At 35.8% G+C, this 24,020-nt stretch overlaps 1 long non-coding RNA gene across 4 annotated transcripts in view; it reads left to right on the top strand.

Moving 5' to 3' along the window:
- Positions 1-24,020, top strand: part of LOC129509880 (uncharacterized) — an 80,916-nt gene that overhangs the window by 51,485 nt on the left and 5,411 nt on the right. The window lies entirely within an intron of this gene.

Here is a 24,020-nt window from a genome sequence, read left to right on the forward strand (position 1 = left end):
ACAGGTTCTAAAAGATTAGGACCTGGATATCTTTATGGCTGTTATTCAGCCTACCATACTTGCAAACACTTATTTTATCTTTTTTTTAACAACATCAAGTAAAAATTTGATTGCGTTTTTTCCAAATAATTACCCGAATTATTGAAAACTTCAATATAAATGATTTTAAAGTTAAGAATTTTCAAATATAATTAAGATGATACCTTTATCATATATGATATTTCTCATGTTTTCTCTATACACTAAACTCAAGTTACCAATGACAAAATATGATAATGATTTGATTTATTGAATCTAATTATAGGTGCTTTAAAATTTTCTTTACAGTTGGGGAAAAAAGTGAAAAATTGAAGAATATAACTAAATTGCTGCAAGAAAATGGCTACCAAATTCCGATACACTAATTTATTCTCTGCCAGAATGTTTATACTGAATAATTATCTTATATGAGAGAAGGTTATTTTAATTCATATATGGAATATAAGAAAGAACAAATAACACCCACTCAGCTCTGTCAGATATTAAATGATGAGAAGGTAAGACAAATGACATAATCAGAAAACAAGCCAAAAGGCTAAAATATATTTACATCAAAATTTACATGTCAATTCTAAAATATTTAAAGCATTAACATTTCAGTTATCTTCCTTCCAGTAAAGGCAACACCTGTTCTTAATAAACATATTTTCCCTCAATTGTCTGTTTTCTGAACGAGTTATGGAATTACTAGCATTAAAACATTTTAATTAAAACAAAACCTTTGGCATTGTAATATAGTCTTTAATCTTTGGTAAACATATGACTTTGCAAGGGAACCCATTACTGGATAAATGTTCCATGTTGAATTGATCAGACCCATTTCTAGAATGTGTTGCCAATTAATTGGTTATAAGAAGCATGCTTTTTACAAAACAATGGATGATGCATCTATTCCCATGACCTCACTCTAACTAAGTACATTGCCATTTTAAGGTTTCTTTGTAATTATTATTCTAAACTATGAAGTTATTGATTGATGTGCTTGTAAATTGATTATGAATAAATTATGTGTGTATGTCTTTTTCTTTTAATTGGCTTTATTTTTCAAGTTCATAACAAATTTAAGCAGTACATTCAGAGTTCCTATATACTCCTTATCCCCACACAGGTGCAACCTCCATCACTATCACCGTCCCACAGAAGAGTGGTACATTTCTTATAGTCTATGCACCTATATTGTCATATCATTATCATCCACACTCCATAGTTTACATTAGAGCTCACTCTCAGTGTCGCATCCTATGGGTTTTGACAGATGTATGACATCTATTTACCATCATAGTATGATACAGATTAGTTTCACTGCCCTAAAAAAATCCTCTGCTTTGCCAATTCACCCCTCTTTCTTCCACTATTGGTATCATACAAGATGTAGCTTCCTCAGAATGGCTTTTTCCAATTAGTAATATGCATTTAATTTTCTTCTATGTCTTTTCGTAGCCTCATGACTCATTTCTCTTTAGGGCTGAATAACATTCCATTGTCTGGATGCACCACAGCTTATTTATCCTTTCACCTATTAAAATATATTTTGGTTCCTTCCAACTTTTGGCAATTGTGAATAAAGTTTCCATAAATATCCATATGTAAGTCTTGTGTGTGGGTATAACCGTTCAACTCATTTGAGTAAATACCAAGGAATGCAATTGCTATAATAGATGTTGGGTGAGACGAAGCTTACTTATTAGCTAGTGACTCAGTTAGGTATACCAGCCTCAAAGCAAAATTCCAAAGGTTGCCTCTGCAAAATGACAAAACACATACTGCATGCCAAGAAACTTCTGGGTTGCTTAAACATAGCTGAAATATGGACTGTTAAATACATAAATTGTGAGAGAACACTACATTTCAAATAAAGAAATATACACATACTTAAATCATGTTTGTTAGTGTTTGAGTTTCTTCGCAAAGTTTTATAACCTGGATTTCATGGATCTTAGGAGATATATAGGTGCACTAGTAGTATTTCTCGAACTATTGTGAAGGACTATTTTATTTTCCAAGTTATTTTAATTTGATATATTTGCCTCATATATACCTCTCCTTTATTTACATGGTTGTGTTTGTGTGTGTATGTGTCTGTCTGTGCTTGTGATAGTGATATGGGTCAGTGGAACATTTGCAGCTTTGAAAAGCATTTTATTGGCAATTTTCTGTTGTTTATAAGCTCTGGCAGAGGCAGTGCTACTGAAATCAGTTGAAATCTCATTTCAATAGAAATGAGAGAATCTCAGGTTGGCAGAAATCAATGGCACTTCTAAACTCCCAGAACTTCCAGACAGCACATGGGTTATGTTTATCAAAGCAGACAGAGAATGTGTAATAATAATTAGAAGGATATGAACAAAAGACAAAAATATGTGTGTCACCTACTAGTGTTACATTTCACTTGTATAACTGAAAGGATGTGAGGTCTGGCCATGAGAGGCCTGATTTGAGACATCATGATATAAAATCAACATGTCTCACCTAGAATTCAGATCTAGCATTCCTTGAATCAAAAAAAAAAAAAGTTGGGTAACTTTGAGGCAGGGTAAATCAATCACTTCATAAGTACTTTCTGTAAATTTTCTTCTTACTCTTCTCCAATATACCTATATTCATTTATCAGAGTAAATGTGCACTGGGCAAAAGAAAATAAGCAGACCTTTCAGGTTTCTTTGAGCCCAGACTATGAGTCAGAGCTGGTTCCTGAGACCTCAAGCACCACAACCAATCAGGAGCCTTGCATAATGAGCTGATGAATGTAGTTTTAATCTGATTGCATCTCACAGGGTGCCCAGTAGTATCATGAGTAGTCCATCTCCTTTTCCAAGTGTGTGCTTGAAATATACATTCTCAGCAACTAGATGTATCTCAGCTCAAGTTTCTGTCACTGTGGAGTGCCATATTAACCAGGACAGGATAACTCCAGAGCCTTGAATATAAGTTGCTATTGCTTAAGTCATGTTGTTTTGATATTTTTTCTCTTACACTCAAAGCTAATATCAGCCATTACACTACTTTATATCCTTTCAATTCTTTTCCTAAGTTAAATTATTTTTTCGTGGTTGTTTATAATCAAGGAACTGAAATAAGATGTATCTACATGATCCCAGTCCTCAAAATCACCAAGAGTTTGGCATTAATGTTTCCATTTTTGTGTATTAAGGTTTTGGGGCTCAGAAAGGTTAAAGAAAAATATTATAGGGGAGGAAGTAGTATTACTACCATTGGAAATCAGCTGTTTAATGGTAAAAGCCATTCCTTTGATGTTCAACAATACCACCTCTTAAGAGTTTATTACCTTATGGGGCCCATTTTTTTCTGTAAAATAAAGAATGAGATGATTTCTTGAGAGTGATAGGGATGGTGCTAGGTTAGTGGAGAGTGATGACAAATATTTGGAAGGAAGAAGGGAGTAGAGTCTTGTAACTCCAAGTGAGCAACCAATCAGGTGACTTTGGGCATCATTTAGAAGCTTGATAGAGATACAGGTTTCAAGACACTTTCTATTGAATCAAATCTGCATTTCTAAATATCCCCAGGTAATTTGTGTGGTCATTAAAGTTTGAGAAGCATTAGGACAAGGAGGCATATTGTCGAGCAATACTGAAGCACCAACTGAAATGGAGACTATGCATTTATAAAAAATGGTATTAATGGCTAGAAATCTCTGATTGTTGCCTAAATACATGATAAAAAAATAAAGACTCCTACTAAAATTCCAGATCCTCACTTTTCTTTTGCTTTTATGTCAATGGCTTGTTGCCCAAATTTGACAAATGCTCAGGGGAAACACAGGATTTTCAGAGAGGCTTTCATCTTATTCTAACAAATGGATAGTAATAAACTCTGGTCTTCATGGTCTGAATATTGTTCTATATGTGAAGCATGGAACTGTAGCAGCCATTTTGCATTCTTGGAGGCATGAGCCCAAAGACCAAGTCAGGATAAGAATCTAATGAATCAGCATTAGAAGAGCTCAATTCCTTTGGATTTCTTGTACATGAGACAATAAACACCCTTACTGTTTAAAGGATTTTCATTTAATTTTTCTGTTACTTATACCTAAAAGTATCCCGAGTTTAAAAAAAAAAGAAGGAAGGAAGGAAGGAAGGAAAGAAAGAAAGAAAGAAAGAAAGAAAGAAAGAAAGAAAGAAAGTTTGTGTTTTTTCTGTCAAAATCCTCAGAACATTAGATCAATATAAAATAAGGCAAATTACAAAATTACTAGTTGAAGTTTTATAGGATAAGTGTGTCTGAGTAAAAGCTGTTGAAGGTTTAAGCATATGTTTCTTTGATGAGCTGTACCTTAAGGTTGAAGCTGGGTAGGGGCATGATACCAACCAGGACAGTGCTGATGGAATGAAAACAGGTCAATACTGGATAAGACCAAAAAACTGTCACACTGGGTGAGAGAGTTGTAATCAGCAAAAGGATATCAGAACATAAGATTTCAGAGGTGAAACAATTTCTGTTGATGCCTTTGATGTGGTTAGGTGAAGTGAAATAGATGTGAAGACCATTGACATAAGGCAAGTCAAAGAAGTATAAAACTAGGCTGTTGGATCAGTGTTTCCCCCACTAGAAACTTGAACAAACACACGGCCATTGGAGACACTTGAAATGATACTAGATCTTGAGCTTGAGGTAGAATCTGATGATTATGTGGGACTGACTGGGACACTGTGGAATGACTACATTGAGAAAAGTTTCATAAAGGAGGATATGTTTGACCTGGAACTCAGAGAAATGGGGATTCTCTACAAGAGAAGTGAAATGGCAGGTGTGCTTGGTGGAGAGAACAGTATGTGCCAAGTTAATAGACAAGAATAACATTTAGGGAAAGGTGGGTAGTCTTGTGCTGGCAGAGCAGAAAGAAATAGAAGTTTGAGCCAGCTTTTGAAGAGTCTTACATGTTATGACAAGGAGTTTGGATATATTCTAGTTAACAACTGTTGCTAATGACAGTTTTCTAAACTTAGGAATCACAAGCTTTATTTTTTGTAAAAGAGATCATTCTCCATAACACAGATAAGGTACTCCATCCCCTTTATTTTTGTACTTTATGCATTACTCAAGGCAGTTAGGGAGCAAGTAGACCTTACCTAATTATGGTTCTATCTTCTTTGTTTTATGAACCATTCATTTGAGAATGAAAAGATAGATGTAGTTAACCTCCACTGGCTGAATGAAGAGGAGGAAGGTTGAGATGAATAAGCATCTTCCCAGACCATGATTCCATGGTGTATCAGTCATCTTTGCCACAGCAGTAAACAACGTCAATGTTGGTGGTTGATGCAAAACAGCATTATTTCTTGCTGTGATTATCTACCACTTTTTAGTCTCCACTGGGTTCTGTTTGGCTTCTTTATGACTTTTAGAACTCTGTTGGATGCCATTTAGATCTACTAGTATGCTTTTCTGAGCTCTGTTGGGTTCTGCTGGGTTTGATTTAGCTTCATATATCTTTTGGTAGCTACTTTTGGGAATATACCATTGTCACAACAGAAAGCCAGAGCAAGAGGGCAGCATACAAATCATTCTGTGGCATTTTAAAGCTTTTTCTAGTCAATGTGCTGACAAAAACTCTTTCCTTGATCAAGCTCCAGTCAGGATCCCCGGAGCCCTTTAACGACTTGGCCTCAATCTTATTTTATAAAAATATCAGCTTCTCAGCACAAATGATTTTGTACCACCACCCCCCGAAACCTGAACAAACACAAGCATAGTTTCTAATAGCTCAAGTTCTCGCCTTAGGATGACCCCAGCTCCTTCTAAAATACCTGCCTGAGAAAACTCAGGCTTGCCAGGAAAATTTACAGTTTGTTTCTGCCCAACCCTGGTGATAAGCTCCTGGATCTCCTCTTAGAGCAGTTTCATGAGAAAGCTTGCAATTATAAATCCTTCCTCTGCCTTTTGAGATGTAAGTCTTCCACCAACCAGATTCATCTCCTCAAGGATCTGAGAGCTGTCTCTGTCTAATGCAAACATTTAGGGAGATAACTCTAGCTCCCAGTCTCTGCTCCCTCCTGTCATAAAGGTACAGAAATTTGTTTCTTCTCTAATTAAGCACCAATGAACAAACCCACAGGTCTAGTTGCATTAACTAACTCTCCTTCCCACATTTTGTAAGTTTCCACATGCCTGACTGCTCCCACATTCTCCCATTAAAATGCACAGCCATCTCTGTACAAAGTGAAGTTGAGTTCAGTTCACACTGGACCCTTTTCCCTATTGCAAGAGTTCATTACTGAATAGTCTTATCTTCCCCACTTTAACTAGTATCTAGCTTTGTTCTCTTCAACAGTGGCAAATGACATATTTGCTCATATGCCAAAAACACATCAAATGATCAAGCCCAAAGTCAATGAAGGTCAGGAAGCATGACGATACTAGAGAACAAGCAAATAGATAAACAGATGATAACAATAGAGCTTTTTTTAAAATAAAAATGAGTACTAGATATTCCAGAAAGTGATTTCCCTATCAGACTTTCATAAAAGAAATGCTAAAAACAGTATTTTTTTAATATTTTTGACAAAGTATTTTGTCAAAGTATATTTTTGACAAAGCAAATATAAATAGGAAAAGTTACAGCAATGTTGCTCTCTGAATTGGCAAACACAAAATTTCCTCAAGGGAACTAAAGCCATAAATTTAAAAAGTGTACAAACTTTAATATCAGGAATATGTTATTCATCTTTATTCTTAACTGATGAGTAATGTTCCAATGTTCTAGAAATGGAAGTCAATTAGTTGTACTGCCTTGTTATTATTAAAAATGTGTATTTGATAGTGAAAAATAGGAAAAGTCATAAAAATTATGGACAAATCAGAAGTCTGGAAAGGATCTAAGATCCCTGCTTCCTGTAAATCTTGTTAAAATCTTTCCACCAGACATTGTTTTCAGTTTACTTAACAAAATCAAGAAACACTGTGTGATTGCCACTTGATGTGCCTTGCCATATCTTTTACAGTCATTGGGGGTGGGGCATGCTAGGAAAGATAACACCAATTATTTAAAACAGTAGCATATTGAGTGAGATTGTTCAGCCTTTTAAATTTCAGTCTCACTATGTTCCAGCGGACGGTACAAAATGTCCTATTTGGATGACATTCACAGCCCAGTGTCCATAAACAGCCTCAGAAAATTAAATTCCAGGCTAGTGTGCGTGTGTCCTGAAGTTCTGTGATATTTGACTTGAAGGGAAAATAACTGCAATGTAGTGACAAATCCGAAGTGACAGAAGTAATATATCTTTTTTTAAGATATTTATTTGAGAGAGACTGAGAGAGAGAGAGAGAGAGAGAGAGAATGCATGTGAGTGAGAGTAGAGGTCAGAGGGAGGAAAGAGAATCTCAAGCAGGCTCTATGCCCAGTGCGGAGCCCAACGCAGGGCTCAATCCCATGACTTGAGGTACTCTGTATCTTAACTTCAAATTCAATATCCTTAACATCTTCATCAATTAGGGGGAGGAAAAGGGTAATAGACTACAATAGTAAGTGGATAATTATATTGATGATGAGTAGTTAATGGTAAAACATTCTAAATTTCTTTGTCCAATGCATTAAGTAATTGTCTATTAGGTGGAAAGTTTACTTGCATTTCATGGGTGGAGAAATGGAAAAGAAAAGAAAAAATTGGCAATAAAGTATGGTCCTTGCCCTTCATGAGTTTGTTTGGTAGTGCAAAGTTCTAGGAATTGATATTAAACATTTGTGTATTTGTTGTCGATCGTGACATAGCCTGTGTTCATAACAATATCACACGGAGTAGAAAATAGGGAGAGGAAGAAGAGGGTCCCTGCCTTTAGAATTATTAAAACAAATTGGATGTGATTGAATAATGCCAACATAGCATTTAAAGGAAAGCAAATTTATTTTAAAATAAATGGTACCTGTAAATTAGGAAAGACTGTTTTATGTAAATATGACTAAAATTTACTTGGCTATGGCAAATTGTGTAGAAGCCAAATAATCTAAAAAATTAGGTTAGATTTAAAATAAAACTAATGACAAAAATAACAATATTAACAACTGTAAAAACTATGCATTCCCTAATATAAAAAAATTATCCTCCCTGAATATTTGCTCAGGTGCCAGTTACTGTACGAGGCCATTTATATACATTACTCTTCTAATTCTTTTTTTTAGCAAGTGATGACTAATAACAAATGCTTCTTTCAAGTTACCCATTTAAAAAAAAATTCCAGTATAGTTAATACAGTATTATTAGTTTCAGTTGTACAAAATAGTGATTCGACAATTCTATATATTACTCAGTGCTCATTATATAAGTGTGTTCTTAATCCCTTTTACACATTTCACACATCTCCCACCTCCCTCCCCTCTGGTAACCATCAGGTTGTTCTCTATAGTTAAGAGTCTATTTCTTGGTTTTCCTCTCTTCCCTCCTACCTTTGTTTGTTTGTTTTGTTTCTCAAATTCCATATGTGAGTGAAATCCTCTAGTATTTGTCTTTCTCTGGCTGACTTATTTCACTTGGCATTACCCTCTAGATCCATCTATGTTGTGGCAAATGGCAAGATCTCATAGATTCTTATGGCTGAGTAATATTCATTATCTATCTATCTATATCTATCTATAATCTATCTATCATCTATCTCCTTTATCCATTCAGCTTTCTTTTTTTTTTTAGATTTTATTTATTTATTCATGAGAGACACAGAGAGAGAGGCAGAGACACAGGCAGAGGGAGAAGCAGACTCTATGCAGGGAGTCTGATGTGGGACTCAATCCAAGGACTCCAGGATCACGCCCTGGGCCGAAGGAAGGCACTAAACTGCTGAGCCACCCAGGGATCCCTATCCATTCATCTTTCAATGAACACTTCGGTTACATTCATAATCTGGCCATTGTTTTTGGTGGAGACTTTAAGGTTTTCTATATATATGGTGTCATGTCATCTGAAAATATTGAAAGTTTTACTTCTTTCTTACCAATTTGGATTCCTTTATTTATTTTTTATTGTTGTTGCCTGATTGCTGTGGCTAGGACTTCCAATACTAGTGTGAAGAAAAGCAGTGAGAGTGGACATCCTTGTCTTGTCTCTGATTTTAGGGGAAAAGCTCCCACCTTTTCACCATTGAGTATAATGTTAGCTGTGGATTTTTCACATATGGCCTTTATTATGTTGAGCTATTCCCTCTAAACTCACTTTTTTTGAGGGCTTTTTATCATGAGTGGGTGCTGTACCTTGTCGAATGCTTTTTCTGTATCTATTGAAATGATCATATAGTTTCTATCCTTTCTTTTGTAGGTATGATGTATCACATTGATTGATTCGTGAATATTGAACCACACTTGCATCTCAAAAATAAGTTCCACTTGATTGTGGTAAATTATTTTTAAAAATATATTGTTGGAATCAGTTTGCTAATAATTTGTTGGGGATTCTTGCATCCATGCTCATTAAAGATATTGGCCTATAGTTCTCTCTCTCTCTCTTTCTCACTTTCTCTATCTTTTTGAAGTGTCTTTACATGGTTTTGGAATCAAGATAATGCTGGCCTCACAGAATGAGTTTGGAAGCTTTTTGTTTCCCTTCCATTTTTTGAAATAGTTTGAGAAGAATAGATATTAACTCTTCTTTAATTGTTTGGTAGAATTCACCTGTGAAGCTGTCGGGTCTTGGACTTTTGTTAGGAGTTTATTGATTATTGATTCAATTTTATAATGGTAATCAGTTGGTTCAACTTTCTATTTCTTCCTGGTTCAGTTTTGGGAGGTTATATGTTTCTAGGAATTTATTAATTTCTTCTAGGTTGTCCAATTTGTTACCATATATATTTTTTTAATATTCTCTAATAATCTGTTGTATTTATACAGTGTTGGTTATTTCTCCTCTTTTATTTCTAATATTGTGTCCTTTCTTTCCACCTGCCCTCTGCCTTTGTTGAGTCTAGCTAAAGTTTTATCAATTTTTAGATCTTTTCAAAGTTCTATCTCCTGGTTTCATTGATCTGTTCTATTGTTCTTTAGTTTCAATTTCACTTATTTCTCCTCTAATTTTTATTATTTCCTTCTTTCTGTTGGTTTGGGGTTTTGTTTGTTCTTCCCTTTCTGGTTCCTTTAGGTATAAGTTTAGGTTATTTATTTGAGATTTTTCTTGCTTCTTGAAGTAGGCCTGTATTGCTATACATTTCCCTTTTAGAACAGCTTTTGCTGCATTCCATGGATTTTGAACCATTGTGTTTTCATTTTCATTACCTCCATGTACTTTTTAAAAATTTCTTCTTTGATTTCTCAGTTGACTCATTCATTGTTTAGTAGCATGTTATTTAATCTCTATGTATTTGTGTTCTTTCCAGATTTTTCTTGTGGTTGATTCGTACTCATAGCATTGTGGTCAGAAAAGATACATGGTATGACTTCAGTCTTTTTGAATTTTTGTAAGACTTGTTTTATGGCCTAATATGTGTTCTTTTCAAGTGCAAGTTCCATATGCACTTGAAAAGAATGTGTATTTCGCTGTTTTAGGATGGACTGTTCTGAATATATCTACTAGATCCCTCTGGTCCAAAGTGTTATTCAGAGGCATTGTTTCCTTGCTGATTTTCTGTTTGGATGATCTATCCATTGATTTAATCGGAGTGGTAAGGGGATGCCTGGGTGGCTCAGCAGTTGAGCATCTGCTTTTGGCTCAGGGCATGATCCCGGTCACAGGATCGAGTCTCACATTGGGCTCCCTGTGAGGAGCCTGCTTCTCCCTCTGTCTGTGTCTCTGCCTCTCTCATGAATAAATAAATAAAATCTTTTCTTTAAAAAAATGGAGTGTTAAGATTCCCTACTATTATTGTATTCCTATCAATTACTTCCTTTATGTTTGTTATTAGCTTTATTTATTTTATTTATGTTCGTTATTAGTTTATTTTATTTGTGTTTGTTATTATGTATTTGGGTGCTCCCATGTTCAGTGCATAATTATTTACAATTGTTATATCTTATTGTTGAGTTGTTCCCATGATAATTATAAAATGTCCTTCTTGTTACAACTTTTGTTTGAAAGTTTATTTTGCCCAATGGAGGTATTGCTACCCTGTCTTTTCACTTCCATTTGCATGATAGATGCTATTCCATCCTTTCACTTTCAATCTGCTGTGTCCTCAGGTCTGAAATGAGTCTCTTATAGGTAGCATAGAGATGGGTCTTGGTTTTTTTATCCATTCCATCACCCTATATCTTTTGGTTGGAAAATTTAGTCCATTTACACTCAAAGTAATTTTTTGATATAGATATAGAGATAGGATAGATAGATAGATAGATAGATAGATAGATAGATAGATAGATAGATACTTATTGCCATTTTGTTACTTGTTTTATGGTTGTTTTTGTAGTTCTGCTCTGTTCCTTTTATCTCTTGCTCTCTTCTCTCGTGACTTGCTGGTTTTCTTTAATGATATTCTTGGATTCCTTTTTATTTAGTTTTTATATATCTATTACCAGTTTCTGATTTGTGGTTACCATTAAGTTATATATAACATCTTTGCATATAGCAATCTATATTAAGTTGGTAGTCACTTAAGTTCGAACTCATTCTTTATTCCTCCCCTTCTCCCCCCACCACATTTCAGCTATATGATGTCATACTTTACATATTTTTATTTTGTGAATACCTTGATTGATTTTTATAGATACACCTAATTTTACTGCTTTTGTGCTTCATACTTTTCTCACTCCTGTGTATAGTCTTTTCTTTCCATTCAGAAAGTCCTCCCTTTAATATTCCTTGAGGGCCTGGTTTAATGGTGGTGAATTCCTTTAACTTTTGGTTGTCTGGGAAACTTTTATCTCTCCTTCTATTCTGAATGATAGCCTTGCTGGATAAATTCTTCGTTGAATTTTTTTTCTTTTTTTTTTCCTTTCAGCACTTTGAATATATCATGCCACTTTCTTCTCGCCAAGTTTTTGCTAAAGAATCAGCTGATAGCCTTATAGGGTTTCCCTTGTATGTAACTGTTTTCTTTTTTCTTGCTACCTTTAAAATTGTCTATTTATCACAACTTACTGCCATTGTAATTACTATATGTCTTGGTGTGGACCTCCATGAATTGATTTTGTTGAGGGTTCCCTGTGCTTTCTGGATCTTGATTTCTGTTTCTTTTCTTAGATTTGGGAAGTTTTCAGCTACTATTTCTTCAAATACATTTTCTGTCCCCTTTTTCCTCTCTTCTCCTTCTGGGACCTTTATAATACAAATGTTATTGTGCTTGATGGTGTCACTGAGTTCCCTAAGTCTTTTTTTATTTCTTTTCATTATTTTTTATCTCCTACTCCACTTGATTGCTTTCTATAACTTTGTCTTCCAAGTTACGGATCCATTCTTCTGCTTTCTCTAGGATACTATTTATTCCATCTAGTGTATTTTTTTTGAAAGATTTTATTTATTTATTCATGAGAGACACAGAGAAAGGCAGAGACATAGGCAGAGGGAGAAGCAGGCTTCCTGCAGGAGCCCCATGCAGGAATTAATCCTGGACCCCAGGATCACACCAGGAGTCAAAGGCAGATGCTCAACCACTGAACAATCCAGGTATCCCTTACACCTTAGCTGGTGTATTTTTAATTACAGTTATTGGTCTCTTCATCTATGATTGGTTCTTTTTTATGTTTTCTATCTCATTGTTAAGAGTCTCAGTAACATTCTCCACTCTCTTTTCAAGTCCAGTGAGTATTTTCTTAAAGATTTTATTTATTTATTTATTTACTTATTTATTTATTTATTTATTTATTTATTTATTTATTTATTTATTTATTATTTAAGAGACAGAGAGAGAGAGTCAGAGACATAGGCAGAGGGAGAAGCAAGCTCCTCTCAAGGAGCCCAATGCAGGACTCAATCCCTAGACCCGGGCTCACGCCCTAAGCCAAAGGCTGAAACTCAACTGCTGAGCCATCAAGCACCCTCCAGTGAGTATTTTTATGACCATTACTTTAAATTATCTATCAGGCATATTACCTATCTCCATTTAATATACCTTACTTGCTCTGATTTTGTCCTATTCTTTCATTTGGGACATGTTCCTCTGTCTCCTCTTTTTGTCTAACTCTCTGTGTTTGTTTCTCTGTGTTAGGAAATTCAGCTACACCCTCTGGTCTTGAAAGTTGTGGCCTTATGAAGAAGATGGCCTGTAGTTCTTTGCAGTGCAATGTCTCCTGTTCATCAGAACCTAGCACTTCGATGGTGTCTCTTATGAGTGTTGTGTGGACCTTACTGTCATGACTAAGCTCTGTTTGCCTTCAATCCAGTTATCTGCAAAGGCTCTCTTTTCCTGCTGTGGGATGAGTTCAGTCTCTGTGTTGTTGGTAGGCCAGACGAGGGCTGCCTTGGGTTTGAGTTGAGTCAGACTAGGCATTTGCCAGGAAGCAGTAGCACAAAACTGCAGGGCAATTTCCCTGTGTTATCTCCTGAGAAGCCTTTGTTGGTGGGTCTAATCAGTCTGTAGTCTAACCAGATGTCTGCCCTTAGCACATAGCTGGGGCTGCAGGGGAGCTGGTGTGTGTGGTTAACTTCCTTTCTCTGTGGGACAAAAGTCACTTTGGAATGGTGCTGGCTCTTGTCCATCTGCTTGCACACTGCCAGATTTGTGGTACAGTTTTGGATAGGCTCTAATCAATGACATATTGGATGGGGCAGATCTGCAGGAGAACACAGGAGTGGAAGGCATAGTGCCAACAAGGTCCATGCTGGTCTGCTACAGGAGACCTGAAGCTGCCTGGGGAAATTCCTTCCAAGGCCTACCAATTTGGAGTGGGTGTGTCCACAGGAAACTTGGAAGTGGATTGCACAGTGTGTTCAAGGTCTATGCTGGTCTACCTCAGGAAGGTACCTTCAGCTGCTTGGGAAAATTCCATTCAAGGCTGGTCAGATTGTTGGAGAGAGATCTGCAGAAGTGTGAAAGTTTTGGCACTGAGTTGGTTCCTGCAGATGTTCAAGTATCTAACCAGGAGAGGGGCAGGGGAGGGAAATGACACCTGCCAGCTTTTTGTTCTTGGAGAAGTCTCCCAAAGATCTCTGCCCACCCAGGATGTGCTCTGAGGTTAGTAAATTAATCTCCTTCCTGTATACCCCAGGTGTTTTTCAAACTGCTGCTTTGAAAGTTCCAGTTGCTAAGCTCCTCTGATTGTAAGAACTCATAAATCTAGGCCAAATGTTACAGGGATTAGTCTTCCCTGTATGGGTCCCTCATGCCTGGGTGCCTGATGTGGGGTCTGACCCTCCTCCCTCCATATCTGTTGTGTTTCTCCCTCCTGTGGACAGTCCAGTGAGTCCATTTAGCTCCTGACTGTGTCTCTACCCTTCCTACCCTCTGTAACATGGCCTCTTCCTCTACATTTAGCTGTGGAGAGTCTGTTTTGCCAGTCTGGGTTCATTTTCTGATTTATTTACACTCATGTTGATGTTAACTAGTTGCATCTGTGAGACAAAGTCGGTTTAGTATTTTCTACTCTGCCATCTTCACTGGGCATTTCTACTCTTAATTCTTAAAATTGCTCTGTGGATTTAATGATAATATTATTATTATTATTATTATTATTATTATTATTATTACCATTTTACTGGTGGTAAAAACTAAGGTTTGGTATGATCTGGTAACTTTCCCAAATTTATAAGTATTAGATTAGTGGAACAAAATTTTCAGTCTGAACTCCAGAGTTTGTGGTAAATATCTGAATAATTAGCTGGGACACTTTTCATTAGCAAGAAATAAAAGGTCTCTATTTATATGATCATAATATCATAATACTTCACAGACAACCAAATAGAATATTATGAGTTTTTATTTCTTTTCTACGCAAACAAAACAAAACACAAAAACAAACAAAAACAAATAAAAACTAAATTGGTCCCAGGACAGTAATTCTCTATGATGGTCCATGTTATGTTGGGAAAATTAAGTGAAGGAGATGAGATTTTACTTTAGGTAATTAATGGGGGTGAAGAAGATGAGTTTCTTTTTAGATAAATAAAAGTGACATGGCTTTTACAAGAAGGTGGAACAAGCTTGTTCCATGATCTTTCTTGCTAAGAAGTTGTTATTTACAAATGTCATTTTGCTCCATTGGGATTCTTCCATCTAAGGGTGAAGTTTGATTTCTCCCTGATATTGTATGGAGTTTATAGGGCTAAATAATCCTGAATCTAGACATTTGAGAAATAAATGTGAGGTTGTACAAGCTGTGTGTGTGTCATTGCTGCCACTCCAAATTCCCTGAGTGTGTATAGTGTCTTGGTGCCAAGTGAGGTGATGCTTCTTTTTATCGTCTCCTTCACAGAACTATTGTGTGAAGTCAACTCAGTCAAGGAAAAGTATTGACAAAGTAGATAAAGTCTGGTTTATGTAAAGAGATTCTAGATTGAGAGCTCCTGCTTTCTAGTGAGACGCTCCTAACCAGGGAATGATTTCACTGTGCTTTGCTGCTAGTGCACCTTTCATGATGAATCGCCAAAACTAGAGAATGTTCTAGCTTTCACAAAGATTTTCTCAGGATAAACCCAGTTATTGATACAGCTTCCTGGATGTTGTCTTCTATAACCGTAAATAAACTGGCCCTTTCAGGACACAGAGGAGCCTCAACAAACTCACAAAGGTCTCTGGAGGCTCCCTGGGAGCAACTATTATTATAATTTCAGTAACATTAAGGTTTTAAAATGGTTATATTAAATGATTTTTTTAAGTCCCTCTAGCTCTAACATTCTATGAATAAATAGAGTTTGTGGGCAGGCCTGGAAACATGCTCATCACATTTCTCTGGGAAAAAGCATTACAAATCCAAATAGACTCAATTAATGGACTTCTGGAACATAGTTTATTAAAGTTGGGAAGAAACTAAGTGGGAAAGAAACATATAGGTTTTGGAAGAGAACATACTGTGTCCATGTTTGGCAGAGCTCAGAGTCACTTTTTTGCTCCAAATGTTGAAATAAGTACAGGACCCATTTTTTGATCCAAGAGAGCTCTTGAATGCTTTGACTGATTTTGGTGATGAGTTTTTTTTTCTCTAATTTGATCCTCTTAGTTGACTGTATTATTGTTGCAATTATAATATTCACTCACAAGGGCAGTTATAAAAATAATAGAAGCTGGAAAACTGGCTTCATGAGGAAGAACTTAAATATTTTCTCTTATTAAGTATATGATGCTATAAAGGAACTTCAGACTATTCTTGTTGAATTTGAAAGAATGTTTTATAAGTAGATATACAGATTAAACATTTTGTACAAAAAATGAGGACACATAATCAGCTGAACATGAATATTCTTAAAGGACAAAATAGAAAATGATTTTTACTATCCTTGAAAATCAGAGAACCATATGAGTATGAAATTTATGAGACACCTTTGAATTTATTTTCTAAGCTTGGGAAATGAGAGTGTGAGATCACTGGTCTAAAAGCTAAGAATGAAACCAAATCTGGTTATGAAAAACAAAAGCTTTAAATAATGAACAACTACAGATTCTCCTTTAAAGCTTTTTGAGAATAAACCTCACTCTCTTCTTCCTCCTATTCCTTTTCCAACTTTATAAGTCACCAAGAGGTGAAGAGATGAGGCCAGATCCCAAAAGAGAAGCCAGGTAGTGTGTGCTACAAGTTAGTGATGTTCTGGAACTTGGGGAACATGAAATGCTGTTAATAAAGTTTGTGAACTGAGATGGCAAGAGCACCCAGCGTGGCCAAATCAACCTACCTCAGAGATAGACTATGATACTAGTGGTGTGATGAGCTAATGGTAAGAATGCAATAGAGGAACCCAGCCATCATACAATGTATGGTCAATATCCATTAAATTTCCAGCAAATGAAAGATCCTTTATATCAAGGATTCTTATTTGGGATTGTAAGAAGGGAGGTTCATATCACAGTGGGAGGTCGGGAGGTAGATTTAGAATCATGAATTATTTGGGGCATCATTTTTATACCATATATGGAACTTCAGAAATTCAAATATACATTTAGAGTTGTGTTTTGATTTTTCTGTCCTCCTCCTTTGCCTGTACATTAAAGCAGTAATAATCCTGTGTGTTGGGATGGGAAAAAGAAATTCTGACAACTAGTGTCTTATTTGGAGAGGGAATGTATTTGCGAATAGTTGCTGGAAACAAACTGGTTGGAAAATTTTCCTTTTCTGGATATAAAATTTTAGTCACTCAGGTATCTTCATAAAATACCTAGTTTCTATACACATACCCACATCCCAACCCAATCCCAAGTTCTTTCTTTTGCTTTCTTTCTTTTTCTTTCTTTCTTTCTTTCTTTCTTTCTTTCTTTCTTTCTTTCTTTCTTTCCTTCCTTCTTTTTTTTTTATTGTTGTTGCTTTGAGTATGAAACCAAGGTAACGGTTGAATTCTCCTGGTCCTAGGATCAGTATGACGCTTTATGAGATTTTTATTAATTATCAGAATTTATTCTATCTTGAGGCTGTTTGGATCTGTCCCCTGGTAAAATTTGAAGTCAATGATTTTTTAATAAAATTCCTTCTACAAGACAAAATATTTTCAGTACTAATCATGAAGCTCAGTAAACAATACTAGTGACCAGAAAAGATAATGGAAATTTTTGGTTATTGTACTTCGTATATATATTAAATATATTTTATTATGCCAGTAAAAATAGATGAAAAATAAATATATATAACAGCACAGAAAGGGAAAATAATGTTCTAAGATTTTTAATAACACAGATTCACTTTTTGAAGTAAGAAAGAAAAACTTATAACCACACATTTTGGCCTGTCACAATAATGAATAATATTACAATATCTGCTTTCAATCCCTAATTTCTGGAAAATTGAAATGACTTCATAGATATTACTTTTCTTTGTGTATTCATGTTCATAGATGGTATAGTTAAATTTTCATTGATATTTGCTCATAATTGGTCAAAAAAACAATTTTTGTTAGTTTTAATTTAAAAATATTTCCTGCACATGCAGCAACAATCATGTAAATTTTTAGAGAATTAAGACTTATTAAAACTTTGCTTTTCAGAACAATATTAGATTTACAGGAAAATTATTAATATAGCACAATAAGTTCCCTTATATCCACACCCAGTTTCCCTATTAACATCTTGCATTAGAATGATACACTTTACAAGTAATGGACTGATATATGCATTATTTTTAACTAAAGCCTGTTCTTTATTCAAATTTCATTAGTTTTTTATCCAATATCCTCTTCCCATTAGGAAAAAAATATGAACATAAGAATGGTAAAGAGATCCAAAAAAATCTCACTTAATAATACCTTCAGGAAATCGCAAAACTATCATGTCTGTTTGCAAAGACCAATTCTAGCAACATTCAAATGATATATTCACAAAAATTATAATTTCATTATATTGCTTGGGAACACTTGAGATCACTTCTGATATAACGTATTTCTACTTTTGAACAGTCAGTTTGAAATAAATAGTGGTACCTCAGAGATTATCAAATTAAAGAAATAGAAATTGAATTCTTAGTCTTGCGACCACCTCATGACCCCAAGTCTGTGTGTGTTGAGGGCTGCAGGTTTAACCAGGATTTCTCCAAATTAACTCTCATGTAGAACACAATGTTTATTAAAAGAGAAGTATTGGGCATCCGGGTGGCTCAGCGGTTTAGTGCCACCTTCCGCCCAGGGTGTGATCCTGGAGTCCCAGGATCGAGTCCCCTTGTCTGGCTCCCTACGTGGAGCCTGTTTCTCCCTCTGCCTGTGTCTCTGCCTGTCTCTCTCTCTCTCTCTGTGTCTCTCATGAATAAATAAATAAAATCTTAAAAAAGAGAGAGAGAGAGAAGTATTGGACAAATGCTAATTTGTAGCTTATCCATGTATTATTAAATTTCAACAGTACTAAGGAGAGTTGTTTAGATTTAGAACTTAGACCAACAACAAAAAATGTTGTTTTTTTTTTCAAGGATGAGTATTGTGTCCTTTATGTTGTTTAAAATTGCTCATCAAAGCAGACAAATATTTAGTTGGTTTATTAATGCCTTTAAATCTTCTGCAGAAAATCCCTCATCTCTTTAATGATTGCACCCACCACTCTGCACTTAGCAACTCACTGGGTACATCAGTTCCCACAACACCGTAGATTCAAATCTCAGCTTCCTTCAACTGTTTTTTATAAGAATCTGTTTAATCTAAGTAAGCATTTTGCAAAGTTTTTCCAGCTTTATTGAAGTCTAATTGACAAAATTGTGAGATAATTTTAAAGTATACAATGTGATGGTTTGATATAGGTAAACATTGTGAAAGAGTTCCCCCCATGAAGTTTAATAACAAATCCATCATCTTACATATTTATCTTTTTTGAGAACGTTTAAGTTCTACTCCATTAGCAGATGTCAATTATAAGGTAACAGTGTTATCAGCTATAGTCTATGTTTTTCATTAGACCTCAGACCTTATTCATCTTATAGCTATAAGTTTGTATCCTTTTACAAATGTCTCCTTATTTCCCTCACTTCCACTCTCTGGCAAATGCCTTTTTCTTCTGTTTCTCTGACTTGTTTTTTTTTTTTTTCTTTTTTTTTTCTAGATACCACATATAAGTGATACCATGTATTTCTCTGTTGGCTTATTTCACTTAGCATAATGCCTTTTGGGTTTATCTGCATTGTTGCATATAACAGGATTTCTTCTTTTCAAGGTATTGATGTCCCACTGTCAAGTTTTTTTTTTTAAGATTGTATTTATTTATTCATGAGAGACACACACACACACAGAGGCAGAGACACAGGCAGAGGGAGAAGCAGGCTCCATGCAGGGAGCCCAACATGGGATTCGATCCCAGGTCTCCAGGATCACCCCCTGGGCTGAAGACGGCGCTAAACCTGAGCCACCCAGCTGCCCTGTCAAGTTTTTAAAAATGTGCTTATGAGGAGGCTCACGCAGTTTAGTTTCCTGGTGAATCTCCCCCCCCTCACCCATCTTTCTCCTGTCCCTCAGAAGCAACACACAAACCACTCTTGCCCCTGTCACTACATGCACTCTTAGGTGCCTTACCTTCTGCCCTTCTCCACCATGGCCAAGATTATCAATGACTTTTTAAAATATCTTCCTCCATCAAAGAAATTCTCATAGGGACTGCCAGCAGAATGGTGCTTATCTGTTTCTTTGCATAACTGATTAGGTCATATGGAATTTTTTCCCAAAGAGTGAGTAATTTTTTTCCATCGGATTCTAGTTTCTAGAATATTATGTATTTGTAATTGTCATCAGTCAAGTTTGTGATTTGTACCTAGAGAAGCATCAATACTAAGACATGAAATGGTTTCTCCTTCCTTTTAAGACTGATGTAAACCTAATTCTACATCTTATCTCACGTGCTTGAAAACCAACATACTTAAAACATTGTTATTGGTTAAGCCCCTTTATTCACATCTTAGGAAAAGCAAAGGAAGAGCAGACATTAAAAAAAAAAAAAGAGCAGGCATACTTTTAGAAAGTCTTTATATATTTATAAGCAAGTATTAATAAATGCTTAGCAGTTTTTTCCTTTTAACCAGATTATATAACTTTTATGTGTCATACTTCACCTCCTATTTATCATCTTCCAAAACTTTAATCATTCCTTTTACTCTTCTCCTAGCCTTTCTGCATTTACCATTACTTGTATTTATTTGATTATGATTAAATAACAATAATATCCACAAATACCTTAATATTTTGGCTGCTTATAATGTTCTATAAACGCATCTTGATCCAGATCACATTGAATTAGTGGGTTCTAATCTGATATAAGTACTTTAAGTGTCTTCCATGCTCCCATTTTGGTTATTTCCTTTATATATCCCATTTCCTGCTTTTGCTGGATGCAGAGCAGGGTGTTTTCTATTTTTGTTTTTAATTTTATTGTTCCCCAAGGTTTCCTTAACTGTGTTTTTCTTGGGTAGACAACATTTTGCCTATGAATATTTAAGGCATAACTAAAGTATACCCACGTGGCACTTGACTTGTTAAATGAGAGTTTTTTTTTTAATGAAATATTTGGTTAATAGGTAACAAAGACAATTTTTAATATATCATTCCACAGCCTACTATCTAGAATTTTCTTAGTGGAATATAATTCCATAAATAATCCTTTTCATATTTGTTATTTAATTTATCACATTGTGGATCTTCAAGGTTAGTGGTAATAGCCAGTGAAATGCAAAGCTTAAAGAGCTAAATAATGTTATTTGAATGCATTTGAAAGCTTTCTGCTTTACATAAAATGCTTTATTGTATTCTCCCAACTATCATAATATAATAATTCCAATTTAGAGATGAGGGAGTTAGGGTTTATTGATGATCAAAAGCTTTGTCAAGGTTGTATGAGTAAATGATAGTGTTCCTTTCACTTTTTCTCAAGTTAACTGTTTCCTGATTTTTGCAGAGCCCATGAATTCAGAGAGAGAGAATGAGGGCTCTTTTCTTTTTTTTTTCTCCAAAGATTTATTTGTTTATTTTAGAGAGAGAGCATGAGCAGGAAGGGCAGAGGGAAAGGGAGAGAGAATCTCAAACAGACTCACTGCTGAGCAAAGAGCCCAACTCAGGGCTCAATTTCAGGACCCCAAGATCATGACCTGTGCTGAAACAAAGAGTTGGCCACTTAACCAACTGCACCACCCAGGAGATCTCCATTTCCTTTTTTTTTTTTTCATGAGACCATTAATCTTATCCTATGAGGATCCATCATGACCTATGAGCTCAGATGCATTCAGAGTGGTATGGCCATAGACAGCATGTTAGAATAAGCCGTTCTTCTATTTGTCAAGATTTACCTCATTGAGAGACAATTGGGGCTATTATAGTAATAGTTTTTTGTTGTTGTTGTTTCAGAACAGGTGTCTAGAGAGCAAGCAGCTGGCTCTGTTTTTATCTCTTCTAAGCATTTAATGCTGAAAATTTGGCATTCAGTTCTGGGTGCTGCACTTAGAGGGACACTGATTCACTTGTCCAGTAGGGATGGGTGAATGGGTGAATGGTTTTGGAGCATGATCTATGAGGAACATCTGAGATTCTCAGAAGAAAATGGGCTGTGGGTGTTATCTCTCGATATTTTTAAAGATTTTATTTATTTATCCATGAGAGACACACACAGAGAGAGGCAGAGACATGGGCAGAGAAAGAAGCAGGCTCCATGCAGGGATCCTGATGCAGGACTTGATCCCAGGACTCCAGGATCACGCTCTGAGCCGAAGGCAGGCACTCAACCGCTGAGCCACCCAGGCGTTCCTGTCTCTCTGATTTTAAATGTATAAAGTATCGTGATATGAAAGGGAAATTAGACAATCCTGAGTACCCTCAAAAAACAGAACTTTTATTAATGAATGGATGTAAATGGAAGGCAAATTAATTTGAGGAAGAAATTTTGAACTGACAGAGTTGGGCAAAAGGGGGACTTCTCTGAATCATGATGTAGGAAGCTTTTCAGTATTGACAGTATTCACGCAGAATATTTTATACCATGGTCACTGGCCAAGATTGAATTTGTCCCAGTTCAGTGGAATTGAGTTTGAATAGCAAGACTTCTTATATTGTGAGGCAGCATTTGGGGCTCTGAGATGGCTTATTTCCTGTTATAAAGTCTTGTGTTAAGAAATTCATGTGTCTGTATTCATTTCCTAGGTGTGATATAATGCAGTACCACAAACTAGGTGGCATCACACAACAGAAATTCATTATCTCAGAATTCTAGTGGCCAGAAGTCCAAAATCAAGGTGTTGGACCATGCTCCCACTGAAGTGTGTAGGGGAGAGTATTTCCTTACCTCTTTCAGCTTCTGATGGTTCCCATCAACTGCTGGCATTCATTGGCTTGCAGACAATCTTTGTCTCTGTTGTCACATGGCATATTTCTTCTCATAATGACATGTCATATTTAATTAAATCCCACTCTAATGAACTCAACTTGACTATATTTAAAAAGACCCTATTCCTAAATAAGTTTGTATTCACAGGCACCAGTGGTTAGGACTTCAATATATATTTTTGGAAGACACAATTCAACCTGTAACAGGGACCCAAGGGAGGCTGACAAACTGCACTTTGGTACTGTCTCTGTCCCTATCATCCTCATTTATGTAGGCAAGTCCATTTATCTCTTGGACCTTCAGTTTCTGCTTCTGTGAAATGAAAGCAGTCACTTTCTCTGGCCATCTGAAAGGGTCTGATGTGACTATGTAAAGAGTTGGCACATAGACATGTGATCTCAAAAGCTTCATATGTGGGTAACTTTACTGCAACTCTAGATATGTGTGTCTCCAAACTAACTTGTTTTTTTCTTTTGAGCATGATTAAAGCATGGACAGTTTAATTTCCAACTGGTATGAAAAATCTCATGAACATTTAGCAACAAAAGGCCAAAAGGCAGGATCTGCAAAGAGAACATGAGAAACAGCACAGATTTATTTCATTTTGCAGGAGTCTGAGAAAATGAACTAACTTAGTCAACACAATCTACCCAGTCCACATGAGGAAAAGAAAAACACAAGGAAACTGTTTTAAGAATTTATTCTAAGATTTATGATCTAATTTTTCACTGTGACAGTCACTTTGTTCCCACAACATCCTATTCAAAGACTTTCTGGTGACCTAAATCTGTCATTTTCTCTTAACAGGCCCTTGTTTTCCATCCTGTCCCTGATTTCCAGCCGCTTTCTGTGCTCACTGTTGATTACTGTCAGTGATAATTTGGGGAGGCATGCAACATGTTTCCAAACAAAGGGATGAATGGTCTGGCATTTGAGGAAGGACTAAAAAAAGACCTTTCAGTCTGGAACCATATAAGCTGGGAGGGTGTGTTCTCAAAGCCTTAAAGTAATGGATATAGACTGAGAATGGCAAAAACGATCTTGAAAAAGAACAAAGTTGAAGGACTCATACTTCCTGGTTTTAAAACTTATTACAAAGCTATAGCCATCAGGATGGTATGGCCCTAGAATAGACATAGAGCTTAATGGAACAGAATTAGAGTCCAGAAGTAAACTCTTATATCATGGTTAAT

This window comes from Nyctereutes procyonoides, unplaced genomic scaffold (genome assembly GCF_905146905.1).
Source record: "Nyctereutes procyonoides isolate TBG_1078 unplaced genomic scaffold, NYPRO_anot_genome, whole genome shotgun sequence".
NCBI classification, from domain to species: Eukaryota; Metazoa; Chordata; class Mammalia; order Carnivora; family Canidae; genus Nyctereutes; species Nyctereutes procyonoides.